The 27,714-nt window shown below is 48.0% G+C and overlaps 1 protein-coding gene across 2 annotated transcripts in view; it reads right to left on the bottom strand.

The window, feature by feature from the left end:
• Positions 1-24,355: 24,355 nt before the first annotated feature.
• The window catches only part of LOC144178220 (astacin-like), a 114,681-nt gene continuing 111,322 nt past the window's right edge, over positions 24,356-27,714 (bottom strand). For both annotated transcript variants that reach the window (XM_077705908.1, XM_077705917.1), the window contains exon 6: positions 24,356-27,714. This exon is cut by the window's right edge and continues 1,911 nt beyond it. The gene's annotated coding sequence lies outside the window, so the exon portion shown is untranslated.

The raw sequence follows: 27,714 nt of genomic DNA, 5'->3' as shown, positions 1-27,714 counted from the left end.
CTTGAAAAAGTAGAAAAAAAGAGCGCAGAACGTACTTCCGTGTGCTAAAAGAAAAGTCTTGTTGCGTGTCAACTCGCCTCAAGTTTGGGGACTCAGTGGACGGGTGACAGGTAAGCGAAATTGTGCAATTTTGTTGTTATTACAAAGATAGCAATACTATCCTTACGTTATTGTCTTAACTTGACCAATAAATCCTGCTGATCAAGGTAGCTTTCTTGTTCAACTTATATGGGGCTAGCTAGTTCCCAGTGCTTCCCAGTGCCAACTGGGTCATTGTGCCCTGCCTAATGAACAAGATTTTTTTCTGACTTCATATTTGTGACGTCAAAAGCTCATTTAGATAAAAAAAATGTTTCCACAATATCAACCAAATAATTAAAGTTTTAGCTATCGAACGCTTCAATCAGCAAAAGCTTTCCACAGTGATGCACCATCCTTTCGGATTTACAGCCTTCTTTGTGAGCGCAGAATATTCGCGACAACTCCGCCAGTGAACTCATACGCGAGGTAAACACGTTACGTGCAGGTACGTATACGCTTTCCGGTGCCTTTTAGTGCACTAAACAGTCCTGCGCTCCAGCAAACGAGAAGGATTATGGATGAGCATCCGGTAATTCAGTTAATCTCAAGGATGAGTCCTTTGAAGGCGTAAAGTAACAGCGGCGTACTTCATTTCTCAGCTCTCGGTGCACTCTAAGAAATAACTGCCGTACGGTTTCACTACATTGCTCCAGAGCGCCAATAAGTGTGATTAAATGTGAGCCCTTCCACTGCTGTGAAGATGGAAGACCAGCAAAGCATTAGTAGTGGATAGTAGGTTTCCTACGGTGACTTACTGTATTGGTGAAATCAATACGCATAGGTATACCTTCCTTTGAAATAATTGAAAATTATATGTCATAAAACTTGTTTCGGTATAGTTTCGATAAAACAAGAGTTACCGCCAGTTTATGTAACCTTAGTCTTTCCGTCGATGGCCACGTACTGACAGCAGACTCCCGCATGCTGTGCAAGTAATTGTACATCTGGCCACACGTGCGCTTGAGTTAACATCCCTGTAGTCTGAATTTCATTGCTGTCTGCGCAATAAGAAATATTTATCTTCATATAACTAAAAGCATGCGGGTACCGGCCAGTTCGTATTCCATGATGCTTACAGAGCAAAAAAAGACGCACCGGAAATAGACGAAGGGACAACAAACAGCGCTTGTTTGCTGTCCCTTTCACTGTGCGTGGTCAGTTTTGGGCCCAGTGAGCATCAAGGGTCTAGACGTAAGTTTATTTTGTTCCGCACTCCATTAAAAGGTTTCATTAGTAAAAGTTGTATTACTTGGACTGCAAATATGCGATAGGCCCATTTGCGCAATCACAAGAAAAATATTTTGTGTTTGATTTTCGATATTTTCCATTTTCCTAATGTTACGTCACACACCACTGAGTCCTACCGCGCACTTTTCGAAGATTCTGCAGCTACCATCGATATGATGCATTATGCTGAGCTAAAGAAAAATAGCCCTTTTAGTAGACTGTGAATTGCGCAGTGAGAACTCGGTGCCCGCGGCATTCCTTCCCTTCCTTGGCCCGAAATGTGTGGACATAATTTGGTTGAGCGGCTGCAGCCAGCCCTATTCGCGAAATATCGATTATTTTAGGTGGTATTATTGCGAACTATCGAACATACAGAAAATAAAACCTAGAAAAGGTTTAGTTCTTGGCTCTAGCCACCTTAGTTGTAATGCATTCACTGCCTTCCACGAAATTTTCTCCAGGCTACTGCCACTCCAGGTCCCTTGCAGTAAGTCAATAGTAGAGACTTCCGCTCACCTTGTGGTCAGCCGCGTATAAGTTCCGCACTTGGAGCAAAAGGTGCCACCAGTGCTCCGATATTTCGTGGTAGAACCTGCGGGTGAATGTAATCAGGTCTGGCCCGGACGTTGTAAGGGGAACCAGGTAGATAGCGGAGATGAATACTATCAGAGGTAGGATGGCCCTGGAAAAAAGGAATGGGCGTCAGCGCTATTCCCAAGGGAGCTTTAGTTTGTTTGTGTTGTAGATTGTAAAGTAACAGTAAAGGAATTAAATCGCCAGGCGCCATTTTCATCAACATATAATGACAGGGCCTTGAAGGGTATACCACGGATCGTGTTTTGCAACTACAGTAATACCTCGTTAACTCGAAGTCGTAAAAACCAGGGAAAATTTCGAGATAAACGGATTTTCGAGATAAGCAAAGTTGCGCTAATCGCCGGGAAAAATGAGCGCTCTTCAGAAAAATCACTACTACTTACCGGCTCTTCAGCGGCAGTTTCTAATCTGTCTTCTCGTGCAGGTTTAAAAGAGAAAAAAAAAATTCCCTGCATTTCCCCGAGGGGAAGAATGTGAAAGTGCGAATGCACGAGTTGAATTTGCGCGGTTCGGTAATGTTCGCGAAAGAGAGATCACACACACACACACAACTACAAAGAAAGAAAGATGCATTTATTCACAGACACCTATTTGTGTTGTCGTTGTACTTGATTGCTAGAGCGGATCTCAGCTTTGAAATTTCGCGTTAGTACTCCTTTAAGCGGGTGCATTAGCCCTTCTCACGCCCGATTCTTGGCCAATCCCCAACGTGGGTATGTGCCATGTCAGCGGCTAGGCAGCGCGCGCCCATCTCCCCCCGTTGCCAAGGAAGACGAGGAGATTCCTGGCCAATCCCCCACGTGGGTATGCGCCATGTCAGCGGCCAGGCAGCGCGCGCCCATCTCCCCCCGTTGCCAAGGAAGACGAGGAGCGCGCGCACTCGCAGCTGTTGCTATGCGGATGGCGGCGGACGCTTCAGGCTCGCGTAAGAAGTGCATTCGCACTTAATAACATACAAGAGACTTTAACCGGCTGGGTTTTGCCGCACTGCCATTTTATTTAGCAGAGAAAAACTGCCTAATGCTCGTCTGCTTTGCGGTCGTACTCGGGCCTAGGAAGGCGTCCTCCAGCTGCTTGACGAATCGCATCAGTCGATCTTCCCCGCCGCTACACTCGACCTTATTTCGAAGCAAGCGCAGCCAATTTCTCGTCTCAGAAGATGTCGGCACATCTCGAGGTGGTTCGTTATCGCCGTCGTCTCCGCCGTCACCTACGTTAGTGGCCGTTTGAACAATTTCGGCGTTAGTCATTTCTCCGGTAACCGCCACATCCTGCTCACACAACGCGTACTCCAGAAAAGTCACGTAATTTTTGGCGGCACCGTTACCTGTAAGCTTGATGACCTCTTGACAATGTTCCTCACAGTCTGTGAAGTCGCGCGACGAATCTTGCAGCATCGCGCGAATCTTGTGAAATGGTCCGGCGGCGGAATTTTCGTTCCACTCCCAGTCAAGATTTCGAGTTATCCGCAATCCAACCCAAAAATACTTCGAGATAAAGGGAAAAATATACATTGGACGCATAGGAAAATGTTCGGTGCCGCGGAAAATTTCGACTTAGCCGATTTTTCGAGATATGCGAGTTCGAGTTAACGAGGTATTACGTACAACCTATTAACATGGGGTATTCAGGCGGCACATACAAAGCCTATAAGCTACCTACGTTATAGGACTCGTAAATCTCAGCGCCAGAATGATGAGTAGTCGATATAATGAAATTCGCTTAAAACAGCCTCTTATAAAACTTTAGGAGTGGAACCGATGGCGTAATCGGGCCACGTTCGCATCGCTTAAAACTTTCCGCGTGGTGAAAACTTTCCGCAACTGATCGCACGTTGTTTGTTGATCCCGGAGGTTTCAGTAGGCGCCGCAACATGCTGCTACGGGATTCCCGCTGAAGTCACTTTGTCGCTTACGGTCCACGCTGCCAACGACTCCAGGTTTTCTGCGACAGGGGCTCTTATCGGAACGCGTTCAAACCTGCATACAAACCTAATTTGTTTGTTGAACGTAGATGAGTTAGGCTGTATTCGCGCCTGAGGTTGCGCTTTCCCTCATATTTCTTTCGACGCAGGACGACTCAATTAAATGCAAATAAGGATATTGCTAGCGGTATTTTTTTTGTCAGGACGTATGGTACTGAAGAACAGAAGATGGAAGTCAGAGGAAGGACAGGTCTTTCTAGTGGGTAATTTAAAAAAAAAAAAACTTGTGCTCTACATAAATCCCACCGTAAGGTAAACGTAGGTCCTCGCCTTTCAATGTTAATACCATTAGGGTTTAATATGCAACTGATTTACGCAATTGATGCAAAATCACGTCCTTCTGACTAAAATATTTGGACGCGAACCGCTTCGAACGTGGCCTAAAATAATGCATCCCTGTTCAACTCCTGCTTCTTGTTTTGACAAGTCTAAGGTTATTTGTGACAGGGTATGTACAGGAAGTGCAAAAAAAAAAAAAAAACAAAAAAAAAACAAGGAGCCACACTTTAAGCCGCAATGGTAACGATGGCTGAGGAGCTAACGCTTTGTGTTACCGATCTCAGCGACAGCGGGTTTTATTCTGTCCATTGCCTGTTTTTCTCAAGAACCAACACTCTCGCGTCCGTGCTACACCGAAAAAAAACCGGATGTAGTTTGTTTTCTGCGTCAGCAAAGCAAGAACGTGTTTTTGTAATCCCTTTGGGGAGAAAAAAAAACAGCTCTGAAAAGAATACCACGATCGCACTGGTGTCCAAGTAGTTATGCTGTAATAGATAGGTTCACCTTGAAATATGGTCTTGTGAGGAGTTAGATATGCGCCACACAACACACTGCACATGCGTTGGGGGGGGAGGGGGGGTTGCCTGTGTGCGTGGGTTCGTGTGCGGGCGACCACACATCAGCTTAGACCGCGTGAGGATCTTTAAGATGCGCTCTAATCTTGTACATGGGCGTTTTAGTTTTGCTCTCTGTTGGAAAAACAGACGCCGCGGCCGAAACTACTGGCACCAACGTTGTAGGGCGCAGCCGCACAACACATCACGCACTTGCGAGCAGAGAGCTTTATCTTCCCTGCGCATCTCCAAGATTGTGCAACGTATGGCGGAAGTCATCTCAAACGTGTATTGACGCTCCGAATTACGGAGTGCATATACGTGTCCTACAGTGCGTGCTCGTGTGTTGTGTTGTCGTGATCAATACATCAAATGAAGAAAAGGGCGCGCGTTCCTCCGGGAACAGCCAGCCGCACGGAACAGCCAGCAGGGCCACGCCGAACTTCGACCTGTCGTCACACAATCTCAGAAACACACACAGCGCGCAAAAAAACACAGGACGAAGAACGGAGGGATGTACAACACAAGAGCTGACTCTCAACTAGTTTTTATTAGAAACCCAAAAAATATATACACACAAGTGTGCACATGCGCAGAAGAACCACATACAATTAAAGCGGCACATCACACCGTAATACGCTAAAAGATTAAATAGCAAGCACACACTCCAACTTAAAAGAGGCACGTGCCGAGTAACTGACAGTTCACGCAAGCATATGGCCAACTATCTTTGCTTCCTTTTCGTGGAGCGTGATGGAAGTCTGGCTAACGCAGTCATCTTGATAGAGGTTAATGTAGAAGGCCTCTACTATCTCCCGAACCTTCAGATTTCTGTGCTCGAAGAGCACTTCGGTATCAGCGAAAAGAGGTGCACATCCACGCGTTTCACACTTTTTACATTGTGCGGGCAGATTTGCATACGTGCAGTTTTTCATTGTCCCTGCGTGCTCTCCCCGGCGTTTTCAGGCACCGCCCCGTCTGCCCCACATACACTCTTTTGCAGGACAGCGGAATGCGGTACACAACACCTAATTTTCAAGCCACAACGGCTCGCTTGTGATTGACACTGCACGTGTTCTGGCTGGTACCAAGTGGACGTGTCTTGTTCAGCATAGAAAAAAGCCTGCCTATTTTGTTCTTTGCCGAGAAGATAACCTCTACACCATATCTTCACCCGACATTTTTCAGCCCGCGTGCCAACTTGTGCATGTAAGGCATGACGACTCGTTTTTTTCCCCAGTTCTTTTTCCTCTGTACCTCGTTTCTTCCGTGCTTAATCTTTCGGACTAAGGTCTGACACACCGAAATTATAACATGGTTTGGAAATTCTGCTGCCTGAAGGCGGCTTATCTGATTACCAAAGCTTTTTTCCGCAGTATGGTGGCATGACTTTTTTAATGCTGATCCGAGGGTAGACATCGCGATGCCCCTTTTTTACTATTTTTGAATGCGCATGTGCACACTTGTGTGTATATATTCTTTGGGTTTCTAATAAAAACTAGTTGAGAGTCAGCTCTTGTGTTGTACATCCCTCCGTTCTTCGTCCTGTGTTTTTTTGCGCGCTGTGTGTGTTTCTGAGATTGTGTGACGACAGGTCGAAGTTCGGCGTGGCCCTGCTGGCTGTTCCGTGCGGCTGGCTGTTCCCGGAGGAACGCGCGCCCTTTTCTTCATTTGATGTATTGATCACGACAACACAACACACGAGCACGCACTGTAGGACACGTATATGCACTCCGTAATTCCGAGCGTCAATACAGGTTTGAGATGACTTCCGCCATACGTTGCACAATCTTGGAGATGCGCAGGGAAGATAAAGCTCTCTGCTCGCAAGTGCGTGATGTGTTGTGCGGCTGCGCCCTACAACGTTGGTGCCAGTAGTTTCGGCCGCGGCGTCTGTTTTTCCAACAGAGAGCAAAACTAAAACGCCCATGTACAAGATTAGAGCGCATCTTAAAGATCCTCACGCGGTCTAAGCTGATGTGTGGTCGCCCGCACACGAACCCACGCACACAGGCAACCCCCCCCCCCCCCCCCTAACGCATGTGCAGTGTGTTGTGTGGCGCATATCTAACTCCTCACAAGACCATATTTCAAACAACAACTGACTTTTTATAATCAGCTTTCCTGTCGAAGATAACTTTCTCTTACGCACGCATGCGCTCTTTGCACCACACACAGAAGCGCCTGTTTGCGTCGTCACACTGTAGATAGACATACTCACAGCCACAGTACCTAGTCATATTATCGTAGGTAGGCCTTCCTAGCAGCCTTGCTCGCACAATTTATTGGGTGCCTACCTCGTCCCCTACCCACGCTTCTCTTCCCTCCCCAGCGGCATCCGGGCTTCCTCTATGACATTATAGAATCTATCATTCAATCAATTCCTCCTCTAGCGCCGTGCATGAGCAAGCCATTATATCAGGCTTATCATGCAAATATTATAATGGGATCGGGCCCTGCACGGGGCACCTTGAGTAATCTTGGTGACGGTGAGTGGCGACCCCGCGTACCCCGAGCCCCCCATACTTAAGCTGTTACTTACCGTGGCGAGAAGGTGAAAGGTGAAGGGTTAGAAGCCGTGAACGGTGGCCGTCGGAGCCCTGGGGATGCTCCGGCCGATGGGCTCCCTGTCTGTCTATCAGGCTGCGAGCTCCGGGAACTTTTTGACCATCAGGGTAAAGTCAAAGAAGAAAGTACGCCCCTCCCCTGCGTTATACTATGACGCATGGTATTATATAAACCCTTTCTTCCAAAAATATCGGGCCCCGAAAAGGGCCCGCATCGAAGCAATCTTTAAACGCCTACCCAACGTCGTTTTCAACAACCCTGACAACTTTCCTCGCTTCCTTGTCTTGCAGACTGCTGACAAAGCCGCCCCAATAACTTCAAAATCTGCGTTCCTGATCGCCAAGTTCATTGAAGGTATAGTTGGAAAGAACTATGACGCAAAGAAACTTTCGTCTGGTGACATGCGTATTGAGGTCAGAACTAAGAAACAATCTGCTAACCTTCTGAAACAGACAAGCATAGGTTACTTACAGATCACTGTAACACCTCACCGAACCTTCAACAGCTGCCAAGGTGTGCTCTCGGAAACTGAACTCATAAATGAGACTGAGGCAGATATTCTTGAGGGCTTGCGTGAGCAAGGAGTGACTCATGTTAGACGTATCACAATGAGGCGCGACGGAAATGAGATCAAAACCAAACATATCATCTTGACTTCCGATCGTAGTACGCTCCCAGAAAATGTCAAAGCCGGGTTCCCCACTGTCAGATAAGGGCGTACATCCCAAAACCGCGACGTTGCTTCAAATTTCAAAGGTACGGACACAGTATCAGCAACTGTCGAGGGCAAAACACATGTGCAAAATGCTCGAATCACGACCACCAGACAGATGAGTGTAATACAGCACAATTTCACTGTGTTAACTGTGAACGACCCCACGCCGCGTTCTCCCGTTCTTGCAAAAAATTCAAAAATGAGAAACAAATCATAAACCTCAAAGCCACCCACAACCTTTTTTACCCAGAAGCTCGGAAAAGACATTCGATGCTTCTCTCAGGAAGTTACGCTGACGCTGTTCGCCGGGGAATGGGGCGGCGTCAGGTTTCGGTGGGGAGCCAGTGCAGCAACGCTGACTTGGTCCCACCCCCGCCCCCCACTGGGCTGGCTTCTGCTGCCCAAAATGTTGTACTGCGGCTAAGGTGGCAACGAACACCGTAGGTGGACACAGCTTGCTTTTCGCTCCTGCTGCGCTGTCGCCCTTGGGCACAGTGGGCAGCGAGGTGGGGAGCCTTGCATCCACATCTACGCGCACAACACCGCTACAGCTGCCATTGGCCCGCGCGGCAAACACGAGTGGCGCTCCCCGATGTCCACGGCAAAAGGAGGGAGATCCTGCATTTACTCCTTTGCCGTCGGATGAGGAGATGGATGTAACACCCATGCCAGCTGGGTCAGCTGTTCAGCCAAACGAGCAGCGTGGCAACATCGGCCGCGGGAAAAAACTAGCTCCACGCATAACTGGCCCTAACGCAGGCTCACCCGTCTGCAACACACAGATACACGCTGCACTCTCTCTTTAAACACTTATGGCAGTACAATGCATTACACAATGGAACTGCAGGGGCTTAATGAAAAACTTGGATGACATATACGAAATTCTTCATAAAAACCAGTCAACCTGTGCGCCTGTGTCGTTCCCTTTCTCGTCCCTGTGAAAAAACAATTTTTGCGCTCAAGTTTCACTCATGGAAAAAGCAATCAACCACCTTATGTCTTCAGGAACCACACTTACAATCAAACCAAGTAAAGCTTCTGAAGGGCTATTCTGTGTTTAGGAAAGATAGGGACGACTGTTCTCACTCCTCTGCTGGTGTAGCTATAGTTATACAACAGTCTGTTCCCTGTCAATTTGTTGGTTTGACCACAACCCTCGAAGTGGTTGCTGTACGTGTAATAATCACAGACAGGTTAATAATAATAGCTTCAATATATATTCCTCCTGACTTTCGCCTTTGTAGTCCAGAATTTTAATCCCTTGTTAACGAGCTACCGGACCCATTCCTACTGGTGGGCGACTTTAATGCGCACAGTAAACTGTGGGGATCAGCACGCGAAGATGGCCGGGGCCGTTTAAAGGAGCCATGAAGAGAAAACAAAAGTTTGTTTTATTCGAAAGATTAGGTGTTTTATAGCACCCCAAGCGCTTTCCCGGAAGGAAATGATGCTTTATTCACTGAGAAATAAGGCAATTTAAGCCAAAATTTTAAATCGCCCGCTAAAATTGCACATTTCGTCACGTGAACAATGGCGTCATACGAGCCGGTCCATGAAACAGATACTTAGTATGTCGAATCCATATAGCACCCACACGCGCGAGTCGACCGAGACGGCGGCCATTTTAAAAATAGTAGTAAAACCTAGTGCACCCGCAGCCCTTGTCATGGAATCGTCTGATCCGGAGAACAAAACTCTCGCCGAGGAGCTCGGGCTTGCATTTAACAACCTCACACCACTTGAACGCTCAATGCTTCTAAGTGCACGAGCGGCAAGAGTTGTGGGATATGCGGTGGACGGGAAAGCGACCATTCCGCGATAGCCACAACAGACGAACGCCCAGCCGTCGGCACCGCTGCCTCGTCAGCCCCGTCGCGACGGACGAATACAGACTGGTACCTATGTGCCGTATTTTCAATTTCAGTAGCAGTATCGCTTATGCCAGTTGGCCGGTGTCGTGTATGGAAAGCCGTTCGCTCGAGCTCTCTGCTCCGACCAGAAAGATTCGAGCGTCAACGCGCGGTGTGCACGGCAATTTTTTTTTTTCCCAAGGTCAGAGCGCTTTTACGGCGATTTGGCGAAGTCGTCGACGAGCGCCAGCATGTCCGGGTCTCTGCCGGAATCACTTCTTCGGAAATGAAGCGAGCACACTCGTACTTCCTTTAGCTCTCTTTCTCCTCCGTTTGCAAAGTTCACAAAACGTAGCCACTTGCTTCGCCGAGGTTCGTCGTTGGGCAGCACATGAAAGGAGATCTCACCGGCGGGGATGTTGCACTCCCTCGACGATTTGCCCGTACTACATGGGCATTTGAAAACACAGCAACGAAATTTCATTGTAAAGTACTCGAACAAACTGAAGTTTTCAGTGGTTGTAAACTGTAAACGAGCTCGTAACGACAGCAGCAAGCCAACACGACCTCCATACCGAAACCTGTGCGACGAGTGGCACTATCTCGTTGCTGCTCTGTGTTCCTTACTCCCCTTGTTTCTATTTTTACCTTTGCTGGTTGGCGATATGACGGCCAACCTCCTGTGAAGGAAATACGATACCAAGCAAGGTCGCGGCTGTGCGTGCTGGGACGGTTCGTTGGCCCCGAAGAGCCTCGAACCAACCTTTTCTTTCCTCCATGCTCGAACCAGAAAATTCGTCTGCGCGACGGTGGCGACGGCGAGATGTCGAGTTCGGCTGGCGGTAGTTTCGTACACATTGGCATACACGCTTGCGTGTTCGTTCGGTACTTCAACCGTTTACTCCACCGTTCTTTGTAATAAAAAGAATGTGCGGTATGTTTCACGGGCATTATCTCGCTATGCAAACTGTAAGCCCTGCCTAACATGCGTTTGCTTTTGCCGGCCTCCGCCAGTCGCAGAGCATTCTCGAGTGACATCATAGGTTCTGTTGCGGAAAATGAGCTGGTGGGTCGCATGGTCATTTAGCTTTTTCCTAATTATGTAGCTTATTTGAGCGAAGTTTGCGTTATAAGTGGTGTCGTTATGGTTCTAACGAGGCAATCTTTCGAATAAACCAAACTTGTGTTTTCCTATCATGGCTCCTTTAATTAAGATTCCTACTGTCATCTGGTGCCTGCATATTTAATAAAAAGAAGCCATCATACTACAGCACAGCCTATAACACCTACTCACACTTCGATTTAGCCATAGGTTCATCCATGCTCTTTCCTTCGTTCGAGTGGAATGTTGACTCCAACCCTTATGGAAGTGACCACTTCCCTTTCACTCTTAAGTGTCTAGATATACTCTCATGTACCTTAAAAGGTTTAAAGAAACCCGTGCAGACTGGGTGGCTTTTAAGCAAAGGTCACAGCTCTCCTACACATTCATAAAACACTTACAGATTGATGAAGATTGTAGAATTGTTACCGCCCACACTAAAGAGGCTGCCACGAGTTCAATCCCTGAAACCTCCGGTACTCCTCAAAATCCCAGGAGGCCCTGGTGGAATGAGGAATGTCAAAACTCACGCAAAGCACAAAACAAGGCCTGGGGTAACCTCCGAAGGTACCCAACGGCACATAATTTTATTGCTTTCAAGCGTGCCAAGGCAGTTGGAATGCGTATTCGCTGGAAATGCCAGAACCAACAGCTGGAGAGCTTTTGTGGGTTATCTTAACTCTTACACCGACACAGGCAAGGTGTGGACCCGAATAAGAAAGTTCAAAGGGTACAAAACAGCTTTACCCCTTGTTAGCGCCACTGGTAACACATTAGAAGACCAGGCAAACACACTAGCCAAACACTTTGAACTTATATCAAGCTGTTCACGTTACACAGACATGAGGTACAAAACATGTCCTGAGCGCAAATCTATTAGGGACATCAAGAAATCGTTTCAAGACTCTTACAACTGTTCATTTTTTATCCACGAGCTTAAAGTTGCCTTGGCGACTTGAAAGAAATCAGCACCAGGTGCAGAACAAATCACATACACAATGCTTCAAAACCTTCACGCAGACGCCCTCGAAACACTCCTTAATTTGTTTAACAAGATATGAAGTGCAGGACATCTTCCACTGGCTTGGAAAGAGGCAATTGTGGTGCCACTGCTTAAACAAGGGAAAGATAGCACTTACCAGTTGTTTAGGTAAACTGTACGAGAAGATGGTCAATAAAAAGCTAATGTACTTTTTAGAATACCACGGTGTGCTAGATAGGTGTCAGGCAGGTTTCAGTTTAGGAAAATCTACAACCGACCAGCTTGTGGCATTGGAATCGTACGTTAAAGATGCTTTTGTCCACAGGCAGCAGTGCATGTCTATTTTCTTCGACTTGGAGAAGGCATACGACACTGCATGGCGCTACGGCATCCTGCGTGACCTCAAAGCTTACGGTGCATCTGGAAATATGCTCAATACTATAGAAAGCTACCTGTCTGAGCGAAGTTTTCGCGTAAGGGTCGGAGCATCACTTTCTAGAATGCACATTCAAGAAAACGGGGTCCTGCAGCGTGGAGTACTGAGTTGTACACTTTTCATTGTCAAAATGAACTCAATCCAAAAGGCACTGCCACCCGCAATTTTCTACTCGGTGTACGTTGATGATATTCAAATCAGCTATAAGTCTTGTAATCCCTCAATCGTTGGGCGGCAGTTACAACTTAGTGCTAATAAATTTGAAAAGTGGGCCGATGAAACTGGTTTTAAGATTAATCCTGAAAAGAGCACATGTGCACTGTTTTCTCAGAAGCGTGGAGTGCGGCCTGACCGTGAAGTACGTATTAATAATTTAGTGATTCCGTCAAAAATGAGCGCAAATTTCTGGGTATTCTGCTGGACAAAAGGCTCACATTTATCCCCCATATTAAACAACACAAAATTAAATGCACTAAAACTATTAACATTATTAAAACACTGTCTAACCAATCATATGGTTGGACAGTGCTCCGTCTTTTCAATATGCTCCGTCTTTTACATAGTTTAGTGCTATCGCAAATGGACTACGGCAGCGTGGTGTATGGTTCTGCCTCGAAAGCAGCTCTAAAAATGCTCGACCCAGTGTTGCATTTAGGGCTCCGCCTTGCGTCTGGGGCTTTCCGGAGAAGCCCTATAGAAAGTCTGTCTGTTGAAACTGACCAGTGGTGCTTAGAACACCAACGCACATACATGGCGCTTTTGTACTGCGTAAGAGCGACGTCGATGAGGAATCATCCGTTCCAGGCTATTATTCGAAACACATTATCTGAAATGTTATTTTAGAGCCGTCCGTCACTCCCTCGGCCTTTTTCTCTTCGAGTGAAAGCAGAGGCAGAGGACCTTGGTGTCACCCTGACCGACACCTACAAACAAACATCACTGAGTTTATTGCACCTTGGAAACTGCCCCCTGTCACCTGTGACTTGTCTTTTAAGGAAAGTGACAAAAGACATGCACCCAAGGAACTCCTTTTGCAAAAATTTTTACACTTGCAATAAGAGTACCTATACACTGCTTTTTATAAGGATGCCTCAAAGTCTTCCACTGCAGTGGCATGTGCGGCACATGGTCCCCACTTTTTCAGCACAAGACCGCTAAACAGAAACACAAGTGTATTCACGGCAGAGGCACATGCTATTTTAATAACTCTATATCACATAACACAACAATCCATTATATTCGCAGAATCCTTAAGTGTTGTAACACCGTTACGCTCAGGCAAAAAAAGTAGAAATGCGATATTGAACAAGGTCATTAAAAAAATAATATCAGCGTATGCTTTAAAACAGACCATTATAGTGTGCTGGGTGCCTGGACACTGCGGAATTCCTGGCAATGAGCTCGCTGACCAGAGCGCCGCCGCAGCAGCACTCCGCTGTGAAATCGATGTCCCTCAGCTGTCCTATCTTGACATAAAACCGCTCATCCGTAAGGCACTACGAAAACGCTGGCAGCAACACTGGGACACACAGACTGAAAACAAACCCCACTCTATAAAACCCCAAATCGGCAGCTACTACACAGAAAAACATCACAAAAAAAAAACAGAAGTGTACATGTGCAGACGACGTATAGGTCATACATATTGAACTCATTCCCATCTTTTAAATGAAGCCCCACCGCCACGATGCAACAGTTGTGGACATTGTCAGTAATGCATGCTCTCGTTGAATGTCAGCATTTCCATAGTGCGAGAAAGAAGCATTACCGGGACCTGTACACTCAAATGATTTCACTTCATCCATCATTGTTTTTAGGCGATAAACCCCTCAATGCTAGTAAACGTCTCTTTGCTTACCTTGGAGACATTGGATTTTTAAAAGGCATCTCATACCACATATGATAACAAAGCCCCTCAGCGGGGTAGCTTTGAATGAACATTCACTCTTTACTCTAACGTCATAATCATCTGGCTCACTCCAGAGTTTGTTTTTAAATAAGGGACTCTATACACCCCGTAGTAACCTACCACATTTATATTTTACTTAAAATCTTACACCAGAAACGACACAACCATTGTGTTTGCGCTCATTGGCCTTCGCCCTTGCGCCAGAAAACAAACAAATATCATCATCAATGGGATCGAGAATACTGGCCCTTCGTGCCGGTTGGGCTGCACGAGATGTCAATGAACTGCTACCATCCTTCTATATTGACGACGCGTATGCATATTTTCGGAGTTCTCAAAGTGTCTGATGACGTCACATCTATTTTGCATTCAAAGGTAGCTCGATGCGCGCAAACGGAGGTAGTTTCTACGTTGAGGAATTATAGAAATGCAAGTACACTTCCCGGCCGAAGCAGTGTGAATGGCCAAAATTCTGGCATTCCGCGGAATTGAAAGGAATGGAATGGAGGAAATTTGCGATTCCTCGGAATGGAATAGGAATAGAGGGGGGCTGCCCATTCGGTCACACTGCTAGTGCCCCAGGGTTCTTCCTCGCCCGCTACTTCTGTGGTGAGAAGGATGGTCCTGAGCTTCTCACACAACTGCAAAACGAGGCGCTGGTACCCAACCACTTGTGCGTCTGAAGAGCACGCAACAGGCCTCAGCGAAGTTGCTTCACACCGTTGCCGCAGCGTGCAGGACTCCCGGACCCAGAAGAAGCGTCACACAGACCAGGGACCTCTTCGCTAACAGAGAAACGTGGCGCAGACCACGAACGTTGGCTGGGTATGCTGGCTCGAAGACGTCACCCAAGGCAGCGACACGTGGCGGCAAGTAAAGAAGACGAGCGCGGTGCCCGAAAGCGGCAGACGGGGCAAAATTGTCACACGTACTTCCATCTCACCTGAGTTTTGCCGTGACGCCTATGCAAGCATTTCAAACTGTGCTCCATGAACTCCATAATTACTGTGCAGTTCAGAACACTGACATTATTGGCGATGTAAAAGCTTAGTTTTACGTCGAACCCCAGGTACCCGTGGGATCCGCCTATTTTTCAAAATATTTGTCCTTGCTGTCTGTGGGCGTCTACGGTGATCCCGTGGGTCGTAGAATTGAGGCCAAAGAATACGAAGTCTGGGATTTCCTTCAGCGCATGCGGTCGGACATTGCCTGTTTTGCCCTGACGAGCTAGCATTCATTGCAGAAAGAAGTGCAGAAAGTGGTTAGCCTCTAGGCATCTATGTGAGACGACATGAATTTAACTCGGAACCGTGTTCTCTTCAAACAATCCACAGACAGTATGACGAATGTTGGTATGACGAAAGTATGACGAATGTTGGAGGGTGGTGGCTAGGGAAAGTGATGATTTCAGCGCCTTTTTCAGCTGCCGCTGAAAAGGGCACTCTGTTAACCTTGGGGTTGTGAGACTGAGTGTGACCAGTTACTGTTGTGCGGTACGCGACAGTCATGGAAAAATTAAATGCGAAAACGAAAATCTGAAACAGAACACGCAAAATGGAGAACTACTGCTCGTTGAGGTCTAATAATGACGCGCTATTGGTATATTCGAAGCGGCGAATTTCCCAACTTTGTTTTTGCATCCTATGCACGTCCCATTTTGACTTGCAAGGTGAGAAATTGCAATATTTCTCTGTTCTGGTTCATATTTTCGTGTTGGAGTTTCCGTTCTTTATGGTTACACATGGCTGTGGCTAGCATCACTGTACTCAAGTATTGTGAAGGTAACTGTAAAGCAGGAGCTGGTCCTCACGTGATGTAACTTAAATAAGCAAGGAAGCCAATAATCTGCGAACGTAATTTCTACTAAATATCAGTTCTGTCACAAATGTTTAGCATGTAAGATGAAAACAACCGAACAAGGACGATTATCGTCCGTGTACAGGCTGTTACATTGGCGAAGGCATACCCGTACCGAACTCTGTCGTTCCGTCATTTAGTGGTAGCGTGGTGGACGATCGGCGAGCAGAAGAGCTGCCCCGGGGTTGACGACAAACAGCCGAGAGTAAAACGTAACTGTTTTACTGCATGGTGAGATGAACAGCGACGATTAGAAGAGCAGCACTCAGGCGGGCTCACATGACTCACGCAGGGTAATGCCAAGATCCGAGGCCACCGACGACTGAGGAGCACTCGAGGAGCACGTGCATATATAAACGAAAGTCCCAACGGTTCCACCACCATTTCAGTGCTTTGCACACGTTAATAAAAAAGCACAAACCCAAAACAAGTCCAGTGACGCGTCCCGCAGCACTGGTGCATACTGTTGCCAGAGAGAGGATGGAAAGGAGGAACCTCTAGGCAGGCGGGTAAAGCAGGCCCTCAAAGCTGTCTAAACACGAGTGCCGCCATGATGCCACGCTGTAGTTTGCGGAAAAGTAGCTGAAGATACGTTTGACAGTTTGTTTTTTGAAAATCAAGCACAAATTTAGGCCCCTAAACTTTTATGCAACTTTTATGGCAATAACTGAATACAGTGACTACGTACTGTATGACGTTTATAAGTCGTCTCAACGAATTCATCTTTGGTGAAGAAAAATAAATGAAATATAAAGCAAAAAGAGGCGGGGGGGGGGTTAGGCGCAAAATTTAGTTCCGGTAGTTTGTGAGGAGCGCCAATCATGTGGGAGCAACGCCGCCTGTATAATCATTGCCTAACGCGTGAGCGGAAAATGGCCAAACAGCCACTCTCCTGCTGCTGTCTCCAACCCTTTCCCGCTCTGTGGACTTCCTGCGCGCTTTCATGTCCGCCGGCTAGCGCTGCTTCTCGGAAACTATACAAAATAGTTGAAAGTTTGTTTAGCGTTCCCCAGGCGGCGCTCCTACGCCTCCTCGTTTTAACCATGCCCGTCTGTCTTGGTCTGTCGCTGGTAAAACCGCCTTTGCCGCGGAGCGAAGTCACTTGTTTTGCCGCAGGCTGATGCTGGCTTTGCGCGCTAATGTACTTGTATCACGGGCCCCGAAATTTTCTGAGTGGGGCATCCCCCTCTCCCCCCTCCGCATTTTGGTCTTGTTTTGTCCTCGCTGTTCGCACTCCTCTTCGGTACGCTCTTTTAAAGGGGCCCTGAAAGGCGTTTTGAGCAAACTAAATGAACTAGCGCAATCGTTAGATTGGGTCGTCAACGTCATCTGTGCCAAGTATTAGTCTTCTACGCGTAGCGGAAAGCTCACACTTTTGTTGCAAAGTTTGTCGCTTTTTTCTCACCCTTCCCGTCGTGTTTTTGGCCGCCACCATCTTCACATGTCTACGTCATCGATTCCCAGATGTTCGTCATGAGCTAGACATCCTGCTATTGGGCGGCTTTTTCACGCACTTCCAGGAAAGAGATGAGTCGTCTGCTCAGCGTCGGCTCGCCGGCTGATCTGCCAGCGGAGTGCCGGAGTGCTTGGACATTTTACGACAAACGAAACAAGTGTAAACAAACGCTTAACCGTTTGTATTGAATGCAACACGGCCATAACACGACATGGATATTCTCTTACCTGAGTACGTACCATAAAGAAAGCGTCTTAGCCCCGTGGCACTTCTTTCGTGCAATCGCAGAGAACGCCCTGAGCCGAATGCCCGGGTTTGACGTATACCTTTTATTCAACTTCAAAACAATCCATCGATTGATTGATTGTAGGGTTTAACGCGCCGACGCAACGCAGGCGATGAGGCGCGCCGTAGTGGAGGGCTCCGGATTAAAAAAGATAAAAAAAAACAATCCAGAGATGCGTTTCGAATGAACACAACGTCACAACATGCGTTGCAAGTCTGAAGCGCGATTGACAGACGATGGGTTGCCTCCTCCTTCCCGTCGTAAATTCGGCACTCACCTCGCGCGCGGTTTGCAGGGACGAACTGCAAGTCACTTAACCCTGGCGCACAAGCCGAGATGGCTTTTAACCACGCACACTGCACATACCACATGCGAGGTTGAGTCGTACGTCAACCGAGAAAGATAATCCAGACCATGGGAAGCACTATCCACCCGCAGAAGCAAAACGTCGCATTTCATCGCGAAACAAAGGCGTCCACAACACACACGCCATCGCCTCCTGCAATGCCAAACACATCTCGCACTTCCCAATGGGAGTGAGGGGTACGCCTGCAGTGCCCACATGTCGCGAGGTGGGGCCCCGAGCTGAACCGGGATCACGCAACCGTAACTGACTTTTAGAGCGGCTTGTGCCTTGTTGCCAAGGCAACCGATTTGAGATTGTCAAAGAAACGGCGCTCGCTCCAGCGCTAAAAAGCTCAGAGCGCGGCGGAGCATGTTTTGCCAACGTTGCCGCTCTCCACCACGCGTCGCCCCAAGCTGAACTGGTCCCATGATTCAAGCGTTTTGTGCACGGGTTCTGTATTGGTTTAAAATGTCTCTTTCACATGCCGCCCGCAGGAATTACCACCGCCGCAAAATAAGACCCGGCACCAGCGGGGCCACATCTGAAACGGCGCTTTTTGGATTAACAGTGCGCGGTGCATCTCAAAGGGAACGAGCGCATGATCCTCCCCGTGCGGCTGCGAGTTCGCCGCCGATAAAAATTCACCCGCATTTCCCCGAGGGGGAGCATGGGGAATTGCGAATGCACGGTTGATGCTATGAGGGGGGCTATGTTGAACTGTGTTGGCATTCGCCTCTTAGTTAAATTATCACCCCCTTGTGATCAACTCTGGCATTCACAAGAATCCATCTAGACTGCGGAACCGGCGACCGACCTCGACGGAGGCGCGCGCTAGACTGAACCAACTGAACTGCGCCGCACCTCGCGCGGTGAAATGAGAGAGCGCGCGACATCAGGCGAGCGCACTACGTCATCGCGGCGTTGCTACACACGCTCTCCCTCCGCTTCGCGCCGTTGCTAGGGGCGAGGAGGACGCGATAACACCTGTTGGACGGACGGTGGACGAGTGATTCAGGGTCGCTTAAGAAGTGCATTTGCACTTAAAAGTCACGTACCGCCGATAGTAACTGCACCGACGTACACCGCGAAAGGGCAAGGCCAGGCCGCCGCACACATGCGGCCAGATTTTTCGTTCGCTTTTCAAGCCTTGAGCGTAGTGCGGGATTCATGGTGTCAACAAAGCTTGCCCGTAGCAGACGAGCAGCGCGATAGCGGAAGTACGTCACCGCCGAGGAGCGCAGCATCATGGGAGGGAAGGCTCACGCGCCGTCAACAGCGGAGAAAAATTTGAAAGGAGGAGGAAATGCGGCGGGGCGATAATGCGCGGTTTTTTATTTACGATTTCTCAGCTAATACTCATCGCTTTAACAAAATTCTGGCGGGAGGAGATTGCTAATACATTGCTTTATTTGGTTACATGTACATCCATGCATCGGCGGGAGGTATTTCAGGACCCCTTTAATATTGAGGACTGTACTGTAGAAGCGCCCGGACAGCGTGGCGGGACTCTCAGCTGCTTATCCTTTTATTTTCTTTAATCTTCTAAAATTTGCAATCACGTGATATTTTTGGAGCATATTGGTAGAAGTGAGCACCGGAACAAAAAATGTGAACGCAATTTTTTCTTCCCTAAATCATCCAGAGAGAAAAAGATCAGTAAAAGAATGGCTGCACCATCCAAAGATATCGTTTTTCTGTTCGCTATTTGTCTACCCGACAATTAATATGTTCGTAGACTATTTTAGTTCCGCCTCCGTCAGTTACCTTTGGAAAAATGCAGCAAGTATGAAGCGAGCGACATGTTGGAGGAGATCCACAGTACACCCCAGAACAAGCGCCCCGTCGCGGCTAAGATGTGAGCGAAGCGGCTCTTTAAACCCAACAGGCAAGCTGACAGACACACGTCGTAGAAGTGGGTGCAGCGTTCGCGACTCGCGGGAAGTGACGCAAGGCTAGATGTCCACCGGCGCGCGCCACATAGCGGGTTAGTGCCTGAACTAAGCCTCTATACCCTTCCCATTGAAAAGCACGCGACACTTTAGGCAATGTTTATACAGGCGGCGTTGGTGGGAGCAATTTCCGAAGCTTCACTCTACCACACTTTGGTGTCTACTGTGTCTCTTCGTTGCTTGCGGAAACAAGCTTATCTACCCCCTGTTGCGGGGCACACACTGCCGACGATACGAAAAAGGCCGCCGCCGCACCTATCTTCAAAGATACCATTTACTACTAGCTCAGAGTGGCTCCTACCGATTTTAACTCGCCCTCAGCCTTTGATGCCATGTTACGTAAAACATTGCTGGGCAGATTGACTACCTTTGAGTGTATATGATTCTAAATTACCAACCAACAAATGTTTGAAACATTTTACTATGTCTACCGTATAACTAGGTTCTTGTATACCTGCGCTGTTTATACATTCACTGAACGCCATGCTGTTTGAGTGAGACATGAAGGAAGCGCCAACTAGTAATTCTAATAATAATGATAATTATTGTTATTATTAATCCTCGAACAATCGTCGTCTCTACTTGCTCGACACCGATTTTCAGAGGCACCTACCTAATGACGTGCTAAGCTCGGACATTACCTTATTTTGTCGCCTGTGGCTTGGCGTTGCCTACACCAGTGCTTTCTCCGTCGCTTTTGGCATGTCCGACAGCCCTGTTTCTGGTGTGTGCGCCCCTGAAAAAATTAGTGAACTCGTGTTGTGCCGTTGTGACCATTTCACACTGCCGAGGCCGCAGCTCTCCACCACACTCCACAAACTCGAAGACCACCCCTTTGCAGCGCGGACAGTTCCAAAAGGCTAGAAAAGCTTACTTCACTATTTGAAAGACGCATCCCTATCCGAACCGTTGTAGGGATGTTACTAGCATGTGGCGTCCTTTGTTTTGTGGATTTGTTTTTGGTTTCGTGCATGCATTGTACCGTTTTTTTACTTACCTCAGACGCCTTTTTTTCTGACTTTATTAGTCATGTTCTCTCTTACCTATGTACTGCGGTCCTTTCTTTCCACTTCCATTCCTGTATCCCCATCCCCATGCATAGGGTGGCCAACTGGACAGTTCCCTGGATAACCTTTCTGCCTTTCCTGTACTCTTCCTTTCTTCCTTCCTTCCTTCCTTCCTTCCTTCCTTCCTTCCTTCCTTCCTTCCTCCCTTCCTTCCTTCCTTCCTTCCGAAATAAGTTGATATCCGAAGTTGACAAATGGCAATGCCATATCTCAGAGCCGAGGCTGCGGGAAATTCTTAATAATTATGCTTGTCCCAGCCGATCCATGAGTTCTCTCCGGCTCTAAGGAGGTGGCCATGACAATCTGAATGTTTACAGAATTTCACAAATAAGGACCGCACAGAGTACAAGATTTAAAAAAAAATTAGTGCCCTTCCACTCTGTGAAGAAGGATGACCTGCAAAGCTGGAAACAGTCCACGGAGTTCACGAAACAAAACACGTTTACCGTAATTTGGGATGGAGCATATTTCATAGCCAGTTAGCTGCATGAATCTCTGATTACGGCCCAAGCTTTGTTCTTGCCGATAAACATCGAACTGCCTGTGCCCCCCCGCCCCCCTCCCCGCTTCGTAAGCATCTCTCTGTTTGTGTAAGGCCACGTTCTCGACTGTTGCCGCAACTGTCGTAATAACTTTAAACAATAACGTCATTTTACGTCTCAGCCAAACCAACTGCGTGACATGACATTTTTTTACGTCCATAGATCACGAAACGGGTTTTGCGTCGGATCTGAACATAGCCTAACACACAAACCGAACCCGCTCTACCACTAAGGTCTCTGGACAGGTCTCATTGGGCCGTTTAACGTCCACGTTTAAATATCGCACCAGCACAATAGACAAGCCTTCCAACAGTGCGGGCATCAAACTGCGCGTGCACGCCTCCCCTCCTCCCTCCCACTACTCTCAACTACGAACCTACCGACGCATAAACCGGCAACCGGTCATGTGCGCGTGCTTAGAAGTGATAGACACCGTCGAAAATATCCCCTGAAAGACCTCTGAAGAAGTGATATTGAATCACGCTGGCGTTCCAACCGGGCAATTTACTGTTCATCCTGGAGGGATTCGCCGCTCCTCCACGAGAACGCGGTAACGGCGGTGCAAGCAGATTTCCGTTGTTTTTGCTCCCATTCGCGCTGGTGTTCGGGCCACGCGTCGATTCTTGCTCTTCTTTCTCCAAACGAACGGCGTGCATCCGCCCCACAACTATTTAAAACCTGGAAGCCCTTGGCCTCTATTCTCGCATACAATCATGTGGCTGTCCCTTTTCCTTCACCCTCGTATGCATTTTTCTGTCTGCGTAACACATCAACCCACACCCGAACCACTTAATTAAGAAGGACAGCCGACTAACCACATTCAGCCGTAATTTCGGCATTTAAATACCAGCACAACTGGCATTTCATTGGTAGCGGTATGAAGCCTAGCTGTTCCTTCACGCCCCCCTTTTTCTACCGGCAAATTGTGCTCGCATAAACCGGCAACCGGTGCTGCCGCATACTTAGGCGTGAAAGACACCGGTGAAAACGTCGCTGGGAAGGCCTTCCAAGCTGAAAAAGAAATATGAGCTCAAACCGGTATTCCAACTGGGGAAGTTTCTCTTCTACCGGGAGGGATTCGCAGCTAACTGGCAAAGTGAATGCGAGTGAAAATGTCGACTGCGGGCTTCGGTTGTTTTAGGGGGCAGCCCTTCCGCAGCCGTTACCATGGCTTCGCAGGAGCGGCGTCTGCTTAAGTCCGCGTAACCGAGTCAGCGAACGAAGCAGCGACAAAAGAAAAAAAATGGTGAGGAGCATCTAGCGAAGGGTGAAGTGGAGCGCGACAGGTGCGGCTACGGCGTCATCTCTCTCACTGCCTTTCCCTCACACAGGTTTCATGTGGAGCCACCGAGGAGCGCCCTCCCCCTGACACTGTCCCCAGACGCTGCTCCATTTTCCGCTAATCGAAACCACGTGACGTTTGCGCGGGGGGCTCAAACACGATATGCAACAACATGCTCGGTGCTCTCCTTGTGCGGGGTGAATCCGAGGCACGTGACATTTGCGCAGGAGGTTCAAACATGATTGGACATGCTGGCCGATGGCGCACTTCCAGCTAGCAGCAGAGCAGCGCACGCCGCCGTACGTTCGCTGATCACGCTGACTTCCTTAGACGCAGCAGAAATGCGCCGTGACCGAAAAGGCTCAACTCGTGCTGGGCGCACATTTTACACAGGGCAGTCATTGCCGGTGCATTTTTTGTGCCCATCCATTCTTCTGTTTATTTTTCGCAATAATCTGATAACCGCACTACCGCCGTTAGCAGCCCACTGCGCAACTTTCCAAAGGGGCATTGGTGGAGGCGAGGGGGGAAATAGTTGTGAAAGTGGTGCCAGCGGGGGTGACGAGGAGTGCCGGAGCGGCGCCCAGTAAATCGATGACACCGGAATAAAAATTGGGGGGGGGGGGTGAAATATTTGCTGCTTTCCAGTGAAATGTCCGGTTTAACCCTAGTAAACATTGCTATCGCGATCAAAAGATCTGTTTGGCTTGGTTCTGCGAAGACACCGCACGCATTGTTTCATAACAGTTAAATGGCACCCGCCAAACAGGCCCTCTGGTGGCGGTGCGCCATCCATTGCGACACTGGGCACCCAGGAGCCGGCGAAGTGGCCGCAAAGCCGACTGTTAGTCACGTGGCACCGCAGCAGCGATGATCCGAGTGAGCGTAGCTGCGACGCCTCTCCGTAGCCGATCACGTGGCGTGACGTCACACCCGCCACACTTGCGCTCTGGTGGCTCAAGGTCATTGCAACATGACGAATGGCGTTGCGATGGAGCTTTCGCTCTAAAAAGCACAGGAGATGAGCACACACTGGGGAAGCCAATGCAGCAACTTTGTAATGCAGCGACAAGTATAGCATCGACCGCCATTTAAGAACTAAACGACACAGGGCGCGTAGCAGAACCACTGTGAACGTGCTGAAGCACGTCCACATTGCAGAACGTACTCATTGTACGTAATGAGTCGGTGGTATAAGCAGCTGTTCATTTTTTCGCGCGCAGGTTGAGGCCTTCATTTTGAAACTCAGTGAAGTGAATGAAAGAATGACATCATACACAGCAGGATAAAATTCCATTTAGGCAATTTTTATTCGTGATCTTACAATAATATGACTGATTTCTTTCAAGGAACAATACTTTCTGCGCTGAGGGCTCCCTTAGGAAATACTTCTTTGACTAGAAAAAACACTCTGCCATGAAAAACGCCAATTGGCTATTTTTCAGACCCAAACAGAGGTACGTACGCATGTCACTCGCTCACGTAGCATGGAATACCAATAAAAACGTCGATGCTTTAAAGCAAGTCAGACTTGTTTTTGGAAGGCATGTGTAGATACTTGTATACAACGTCGCAAAAATATGAATACAATTTCATTACATGAGTGTTTATTTTGCGCAAACTTTCTTCTTGTGAGGATAGGGTGCCACTAGCCCTTCTTTCTTTGGCTTTAGTACTGGAGTACCATTCCATAATTTTCTATATGCCATCTCTCCTAGAAACCCCCGCCCGCGCACGACCAAGGAACACGTACAATGCGATTTGTTAGAAAAGGTACAAGCACGCGTTCTTACATTTCTGGAGCTAGGAGATCAAAATAAACAATTTTTCGAGCAGCTAAGACACTGCGCGAGAAATAACCTAGAGCGAATATTTTTATCTCATGCTCAGTTGTCATTTATCCTGCTTCAACAGTTCCCATTTCCTCATGACACCTCCTGTTTTCGGTGTTGCAGCAAAATATTGTTACTCTCCCTAATCGCGGTCTAGACTGCATTGGGAGGGATTCAATTGAAAAAGAGAGTAAGGAACCTACATGCCAAAACTTCAGCTCTCTAAGAAGTTGCCGCAGGTCACCTTCACCACGAAGCTCCAGAACGAATATCAGTTGGGCCAACTGGGCGCATTCGGGATAATGTCGATGTTGAGAATGCGATTAGAGCAAAAAATAGAACGCACTCCAGAGGCGATTTCTTACAGTGCATGTTTCCTACCCGCTGTGTACACTTGTGGTATGTGCTATAACGGAAGGTTTAAATACAAAGTTTTCGTTTCTGCCTCACGTAGCGAATTCGAAACTGAAAACTAGAAATAATATGGCGTGAACCTAATAACAAAATGTATTACCTGCACTCAACGTTCAAAAGTCTGGGACAGCAACTAGACGTGTCTAATTGTTACAGAAACATCGCCACTGGTTGCGTCATAAATTTCACGTTCTTTTTCATACTGATGAGCGCTTTCTTAGTGCTTCGTCGCAGGCCGGAATCTGATAGAGACGAAAGCATCAACGAATGCATGCAGTTGTTTCCGTGTAGGTTAGTTTTCGCGCAAAAATTGATGTGTCAACCCGTCCGTGAGAGCAGATGAAGCCAGTTATCTTTTGAGCTCCTGCCTTCCCCACGCCTTAACACTCGTCGGCTTCGTGCATTTGGTAATGTCAATGAGGCGTGTCAGCCTGCCTTTCTAGAGCACCTCACTTTTTCTCATAATTTTGTGACGTAAACCAAGGAGCGGGATTAACTTGCGGGGGAAAGGCTTTTTAAAAGTGTTGTGTATGTGAAAAGTACGAGCGGTTTGATTACACCCTCCATTGCCGCACATTCCACTCTGCGACCTCTTGCGTATCCGCACAACGCTCTTCACAGTCGTCAGTTGATTCCCGCCTTTGCCGACACGCTCCAATGGTGATATAGGCTAGAACCCGATGACGTACATGCCTCCAGTATTTTTTCAATGCCAAACGCATCAGGCCGTACCGGCCAACCAAGCCCTCTCCTTCTACTCCGGCCACTCTCCCCCAATCGCTAGCCTTCCCAGCGCTTTAGTAATGTGACCGCTTCATCTTGGGCGACGCGTGGTGGCGCACCATCTTGGGCAACGCTGGCGAAACGTGCTCCACCGCGGGTCTGAGTTTTCTAACGCTAGCGAGAGCGTCGTTACTCCGACAACCTCAAACATCGGTTGCCTTGGCAACCAGGCACAAGCCGCTCTCGAATTTAGTTACAGTCGGGTGATCCCGGTTCAACTCGGGGCCCCACCTTGCGACATATGGACACTGCAGGAGCACCATTCACTCCCATTGGGAAGCGAGCGATGCGTTTGGCAGTGTAAAATACAGCAGGCCATGGTCCATATCAATACATTTTTCTATCATCCCCCACAGCAACAAATGTAACAACCGACGGTACCGTAAATTTCCGGTGTCGTTTATCTTGCGTCCGCTTGAAATAGGGTGCTTCAAAGTTTACCATTTGTTCTTTCAATATTTTTTCCAAATTCTTCCATGGGTTGGGTCTTGGTGGCTTTTCTAGGCAAGCCTCGTCCGTTCAAACACTCTACTGTGCGATTGTTTTATCTAGGGTGTGCATGTGTGGCGATAATAATTACCAAAGCATAAGTCTACAACCTTCCGAATGCCCGGGCATTGGAACAACGGGAATAGCAAGGAGGAAATCCCGGGGTCGCACACTCCAGCTTGAAAAATGCTGTGGAGTGCTTACTAAAGTGTTCCTGAACATATATGCTTTCTAAAGTTTTCTTGAATATATCAATTGGTGCACACAAACAACTGTTCTGCTTTCCGTACATGTTAGAGGTAGGCAAGAGCATCGAATAAACTCAGCAGGCGCCATAAGAGTATTTTGGTAGGGAGGTTTACTGCGTTCTGCTAAGGACCTGCGAAATGCGAGTTCCACAGGCTTAAATTTTTGTTATTGGCCCACAGTACTCACTGTAAGCGGCTAGTAACCGATTTTCCTAAAGCTGGTTTGAAAAGGCCCCGAATCCATCTGTAAAACAAACTCGCCTCTACAATTATTGCCTAACCCGTCGCCGGCTTCCAATGGGAAGGTAGGGCGTGGCCTCCGCGATCGGCTACCGGCGGCGCGCCGCCGGCAGCAAATCGCAGAGGCCACGCGTAGGGACGCTTAGTTCACCCACTCAGCTGCTAGGTGGCGCGCGCCGAGGGCCGTCCCGCCTTGCGTCACTGCTTTCGAGTCGCGAGCGGAGCCCCCCACTTCTACGACGTGTGTCTGCAAGCTTGCTTGTTTGGTTTTAAGAGCCGTTTCGCTCGCATCTTAGCCGCGACGGGGCGCTAGTTCTGGGGCGCACTGCAGATCTCGTTCAATGTGTCACTCGCTTCATACATGCTGCATTTTTCGAAAGATGACTGACGGAGGACGAACTCAAATAGTGTAAGAACATATTAATTATCGGATAGACAAGTAGCAAACAGAAAATAGATATTTTCCGATGGCACAGCCATTGTTTCTGTCTCGAGCCCTTAGTGAAGAAAAAAATGCGTGCACATTTTTGTTCAAGCGCTCAAGTCTACCATTACTTTCCAGAAAATATCCCCTGCTTGTAAATTTCAAGAGCTTATAGAAAAGAAACGGGTAAGCAGTTGAGGGCCCAGCCACGCTGT

Source organism: Haemaphysalis longicornis, unplaced genomic scaffold, assembly GCF_048455015.1.
Source record: "Haemaphysalis longicornis isolate Haplotype H1 unplaced genomic scaffold, Haemaphysalis longicornis Haplotype H1 scaffold_1, whole genome shotgun sequence".
NCBI lineage: Eukaryota > Metazoa > Arthropoda > Arachnida > Ixodida > Ixodidae > Haemaphysalis > Haemaphysalis longicornis.
The sequence above is the reverse complement of the archived record's forward strand: the minus strand, read 5'-3'. Positions and strand labels throughout refer to the sequence as shown.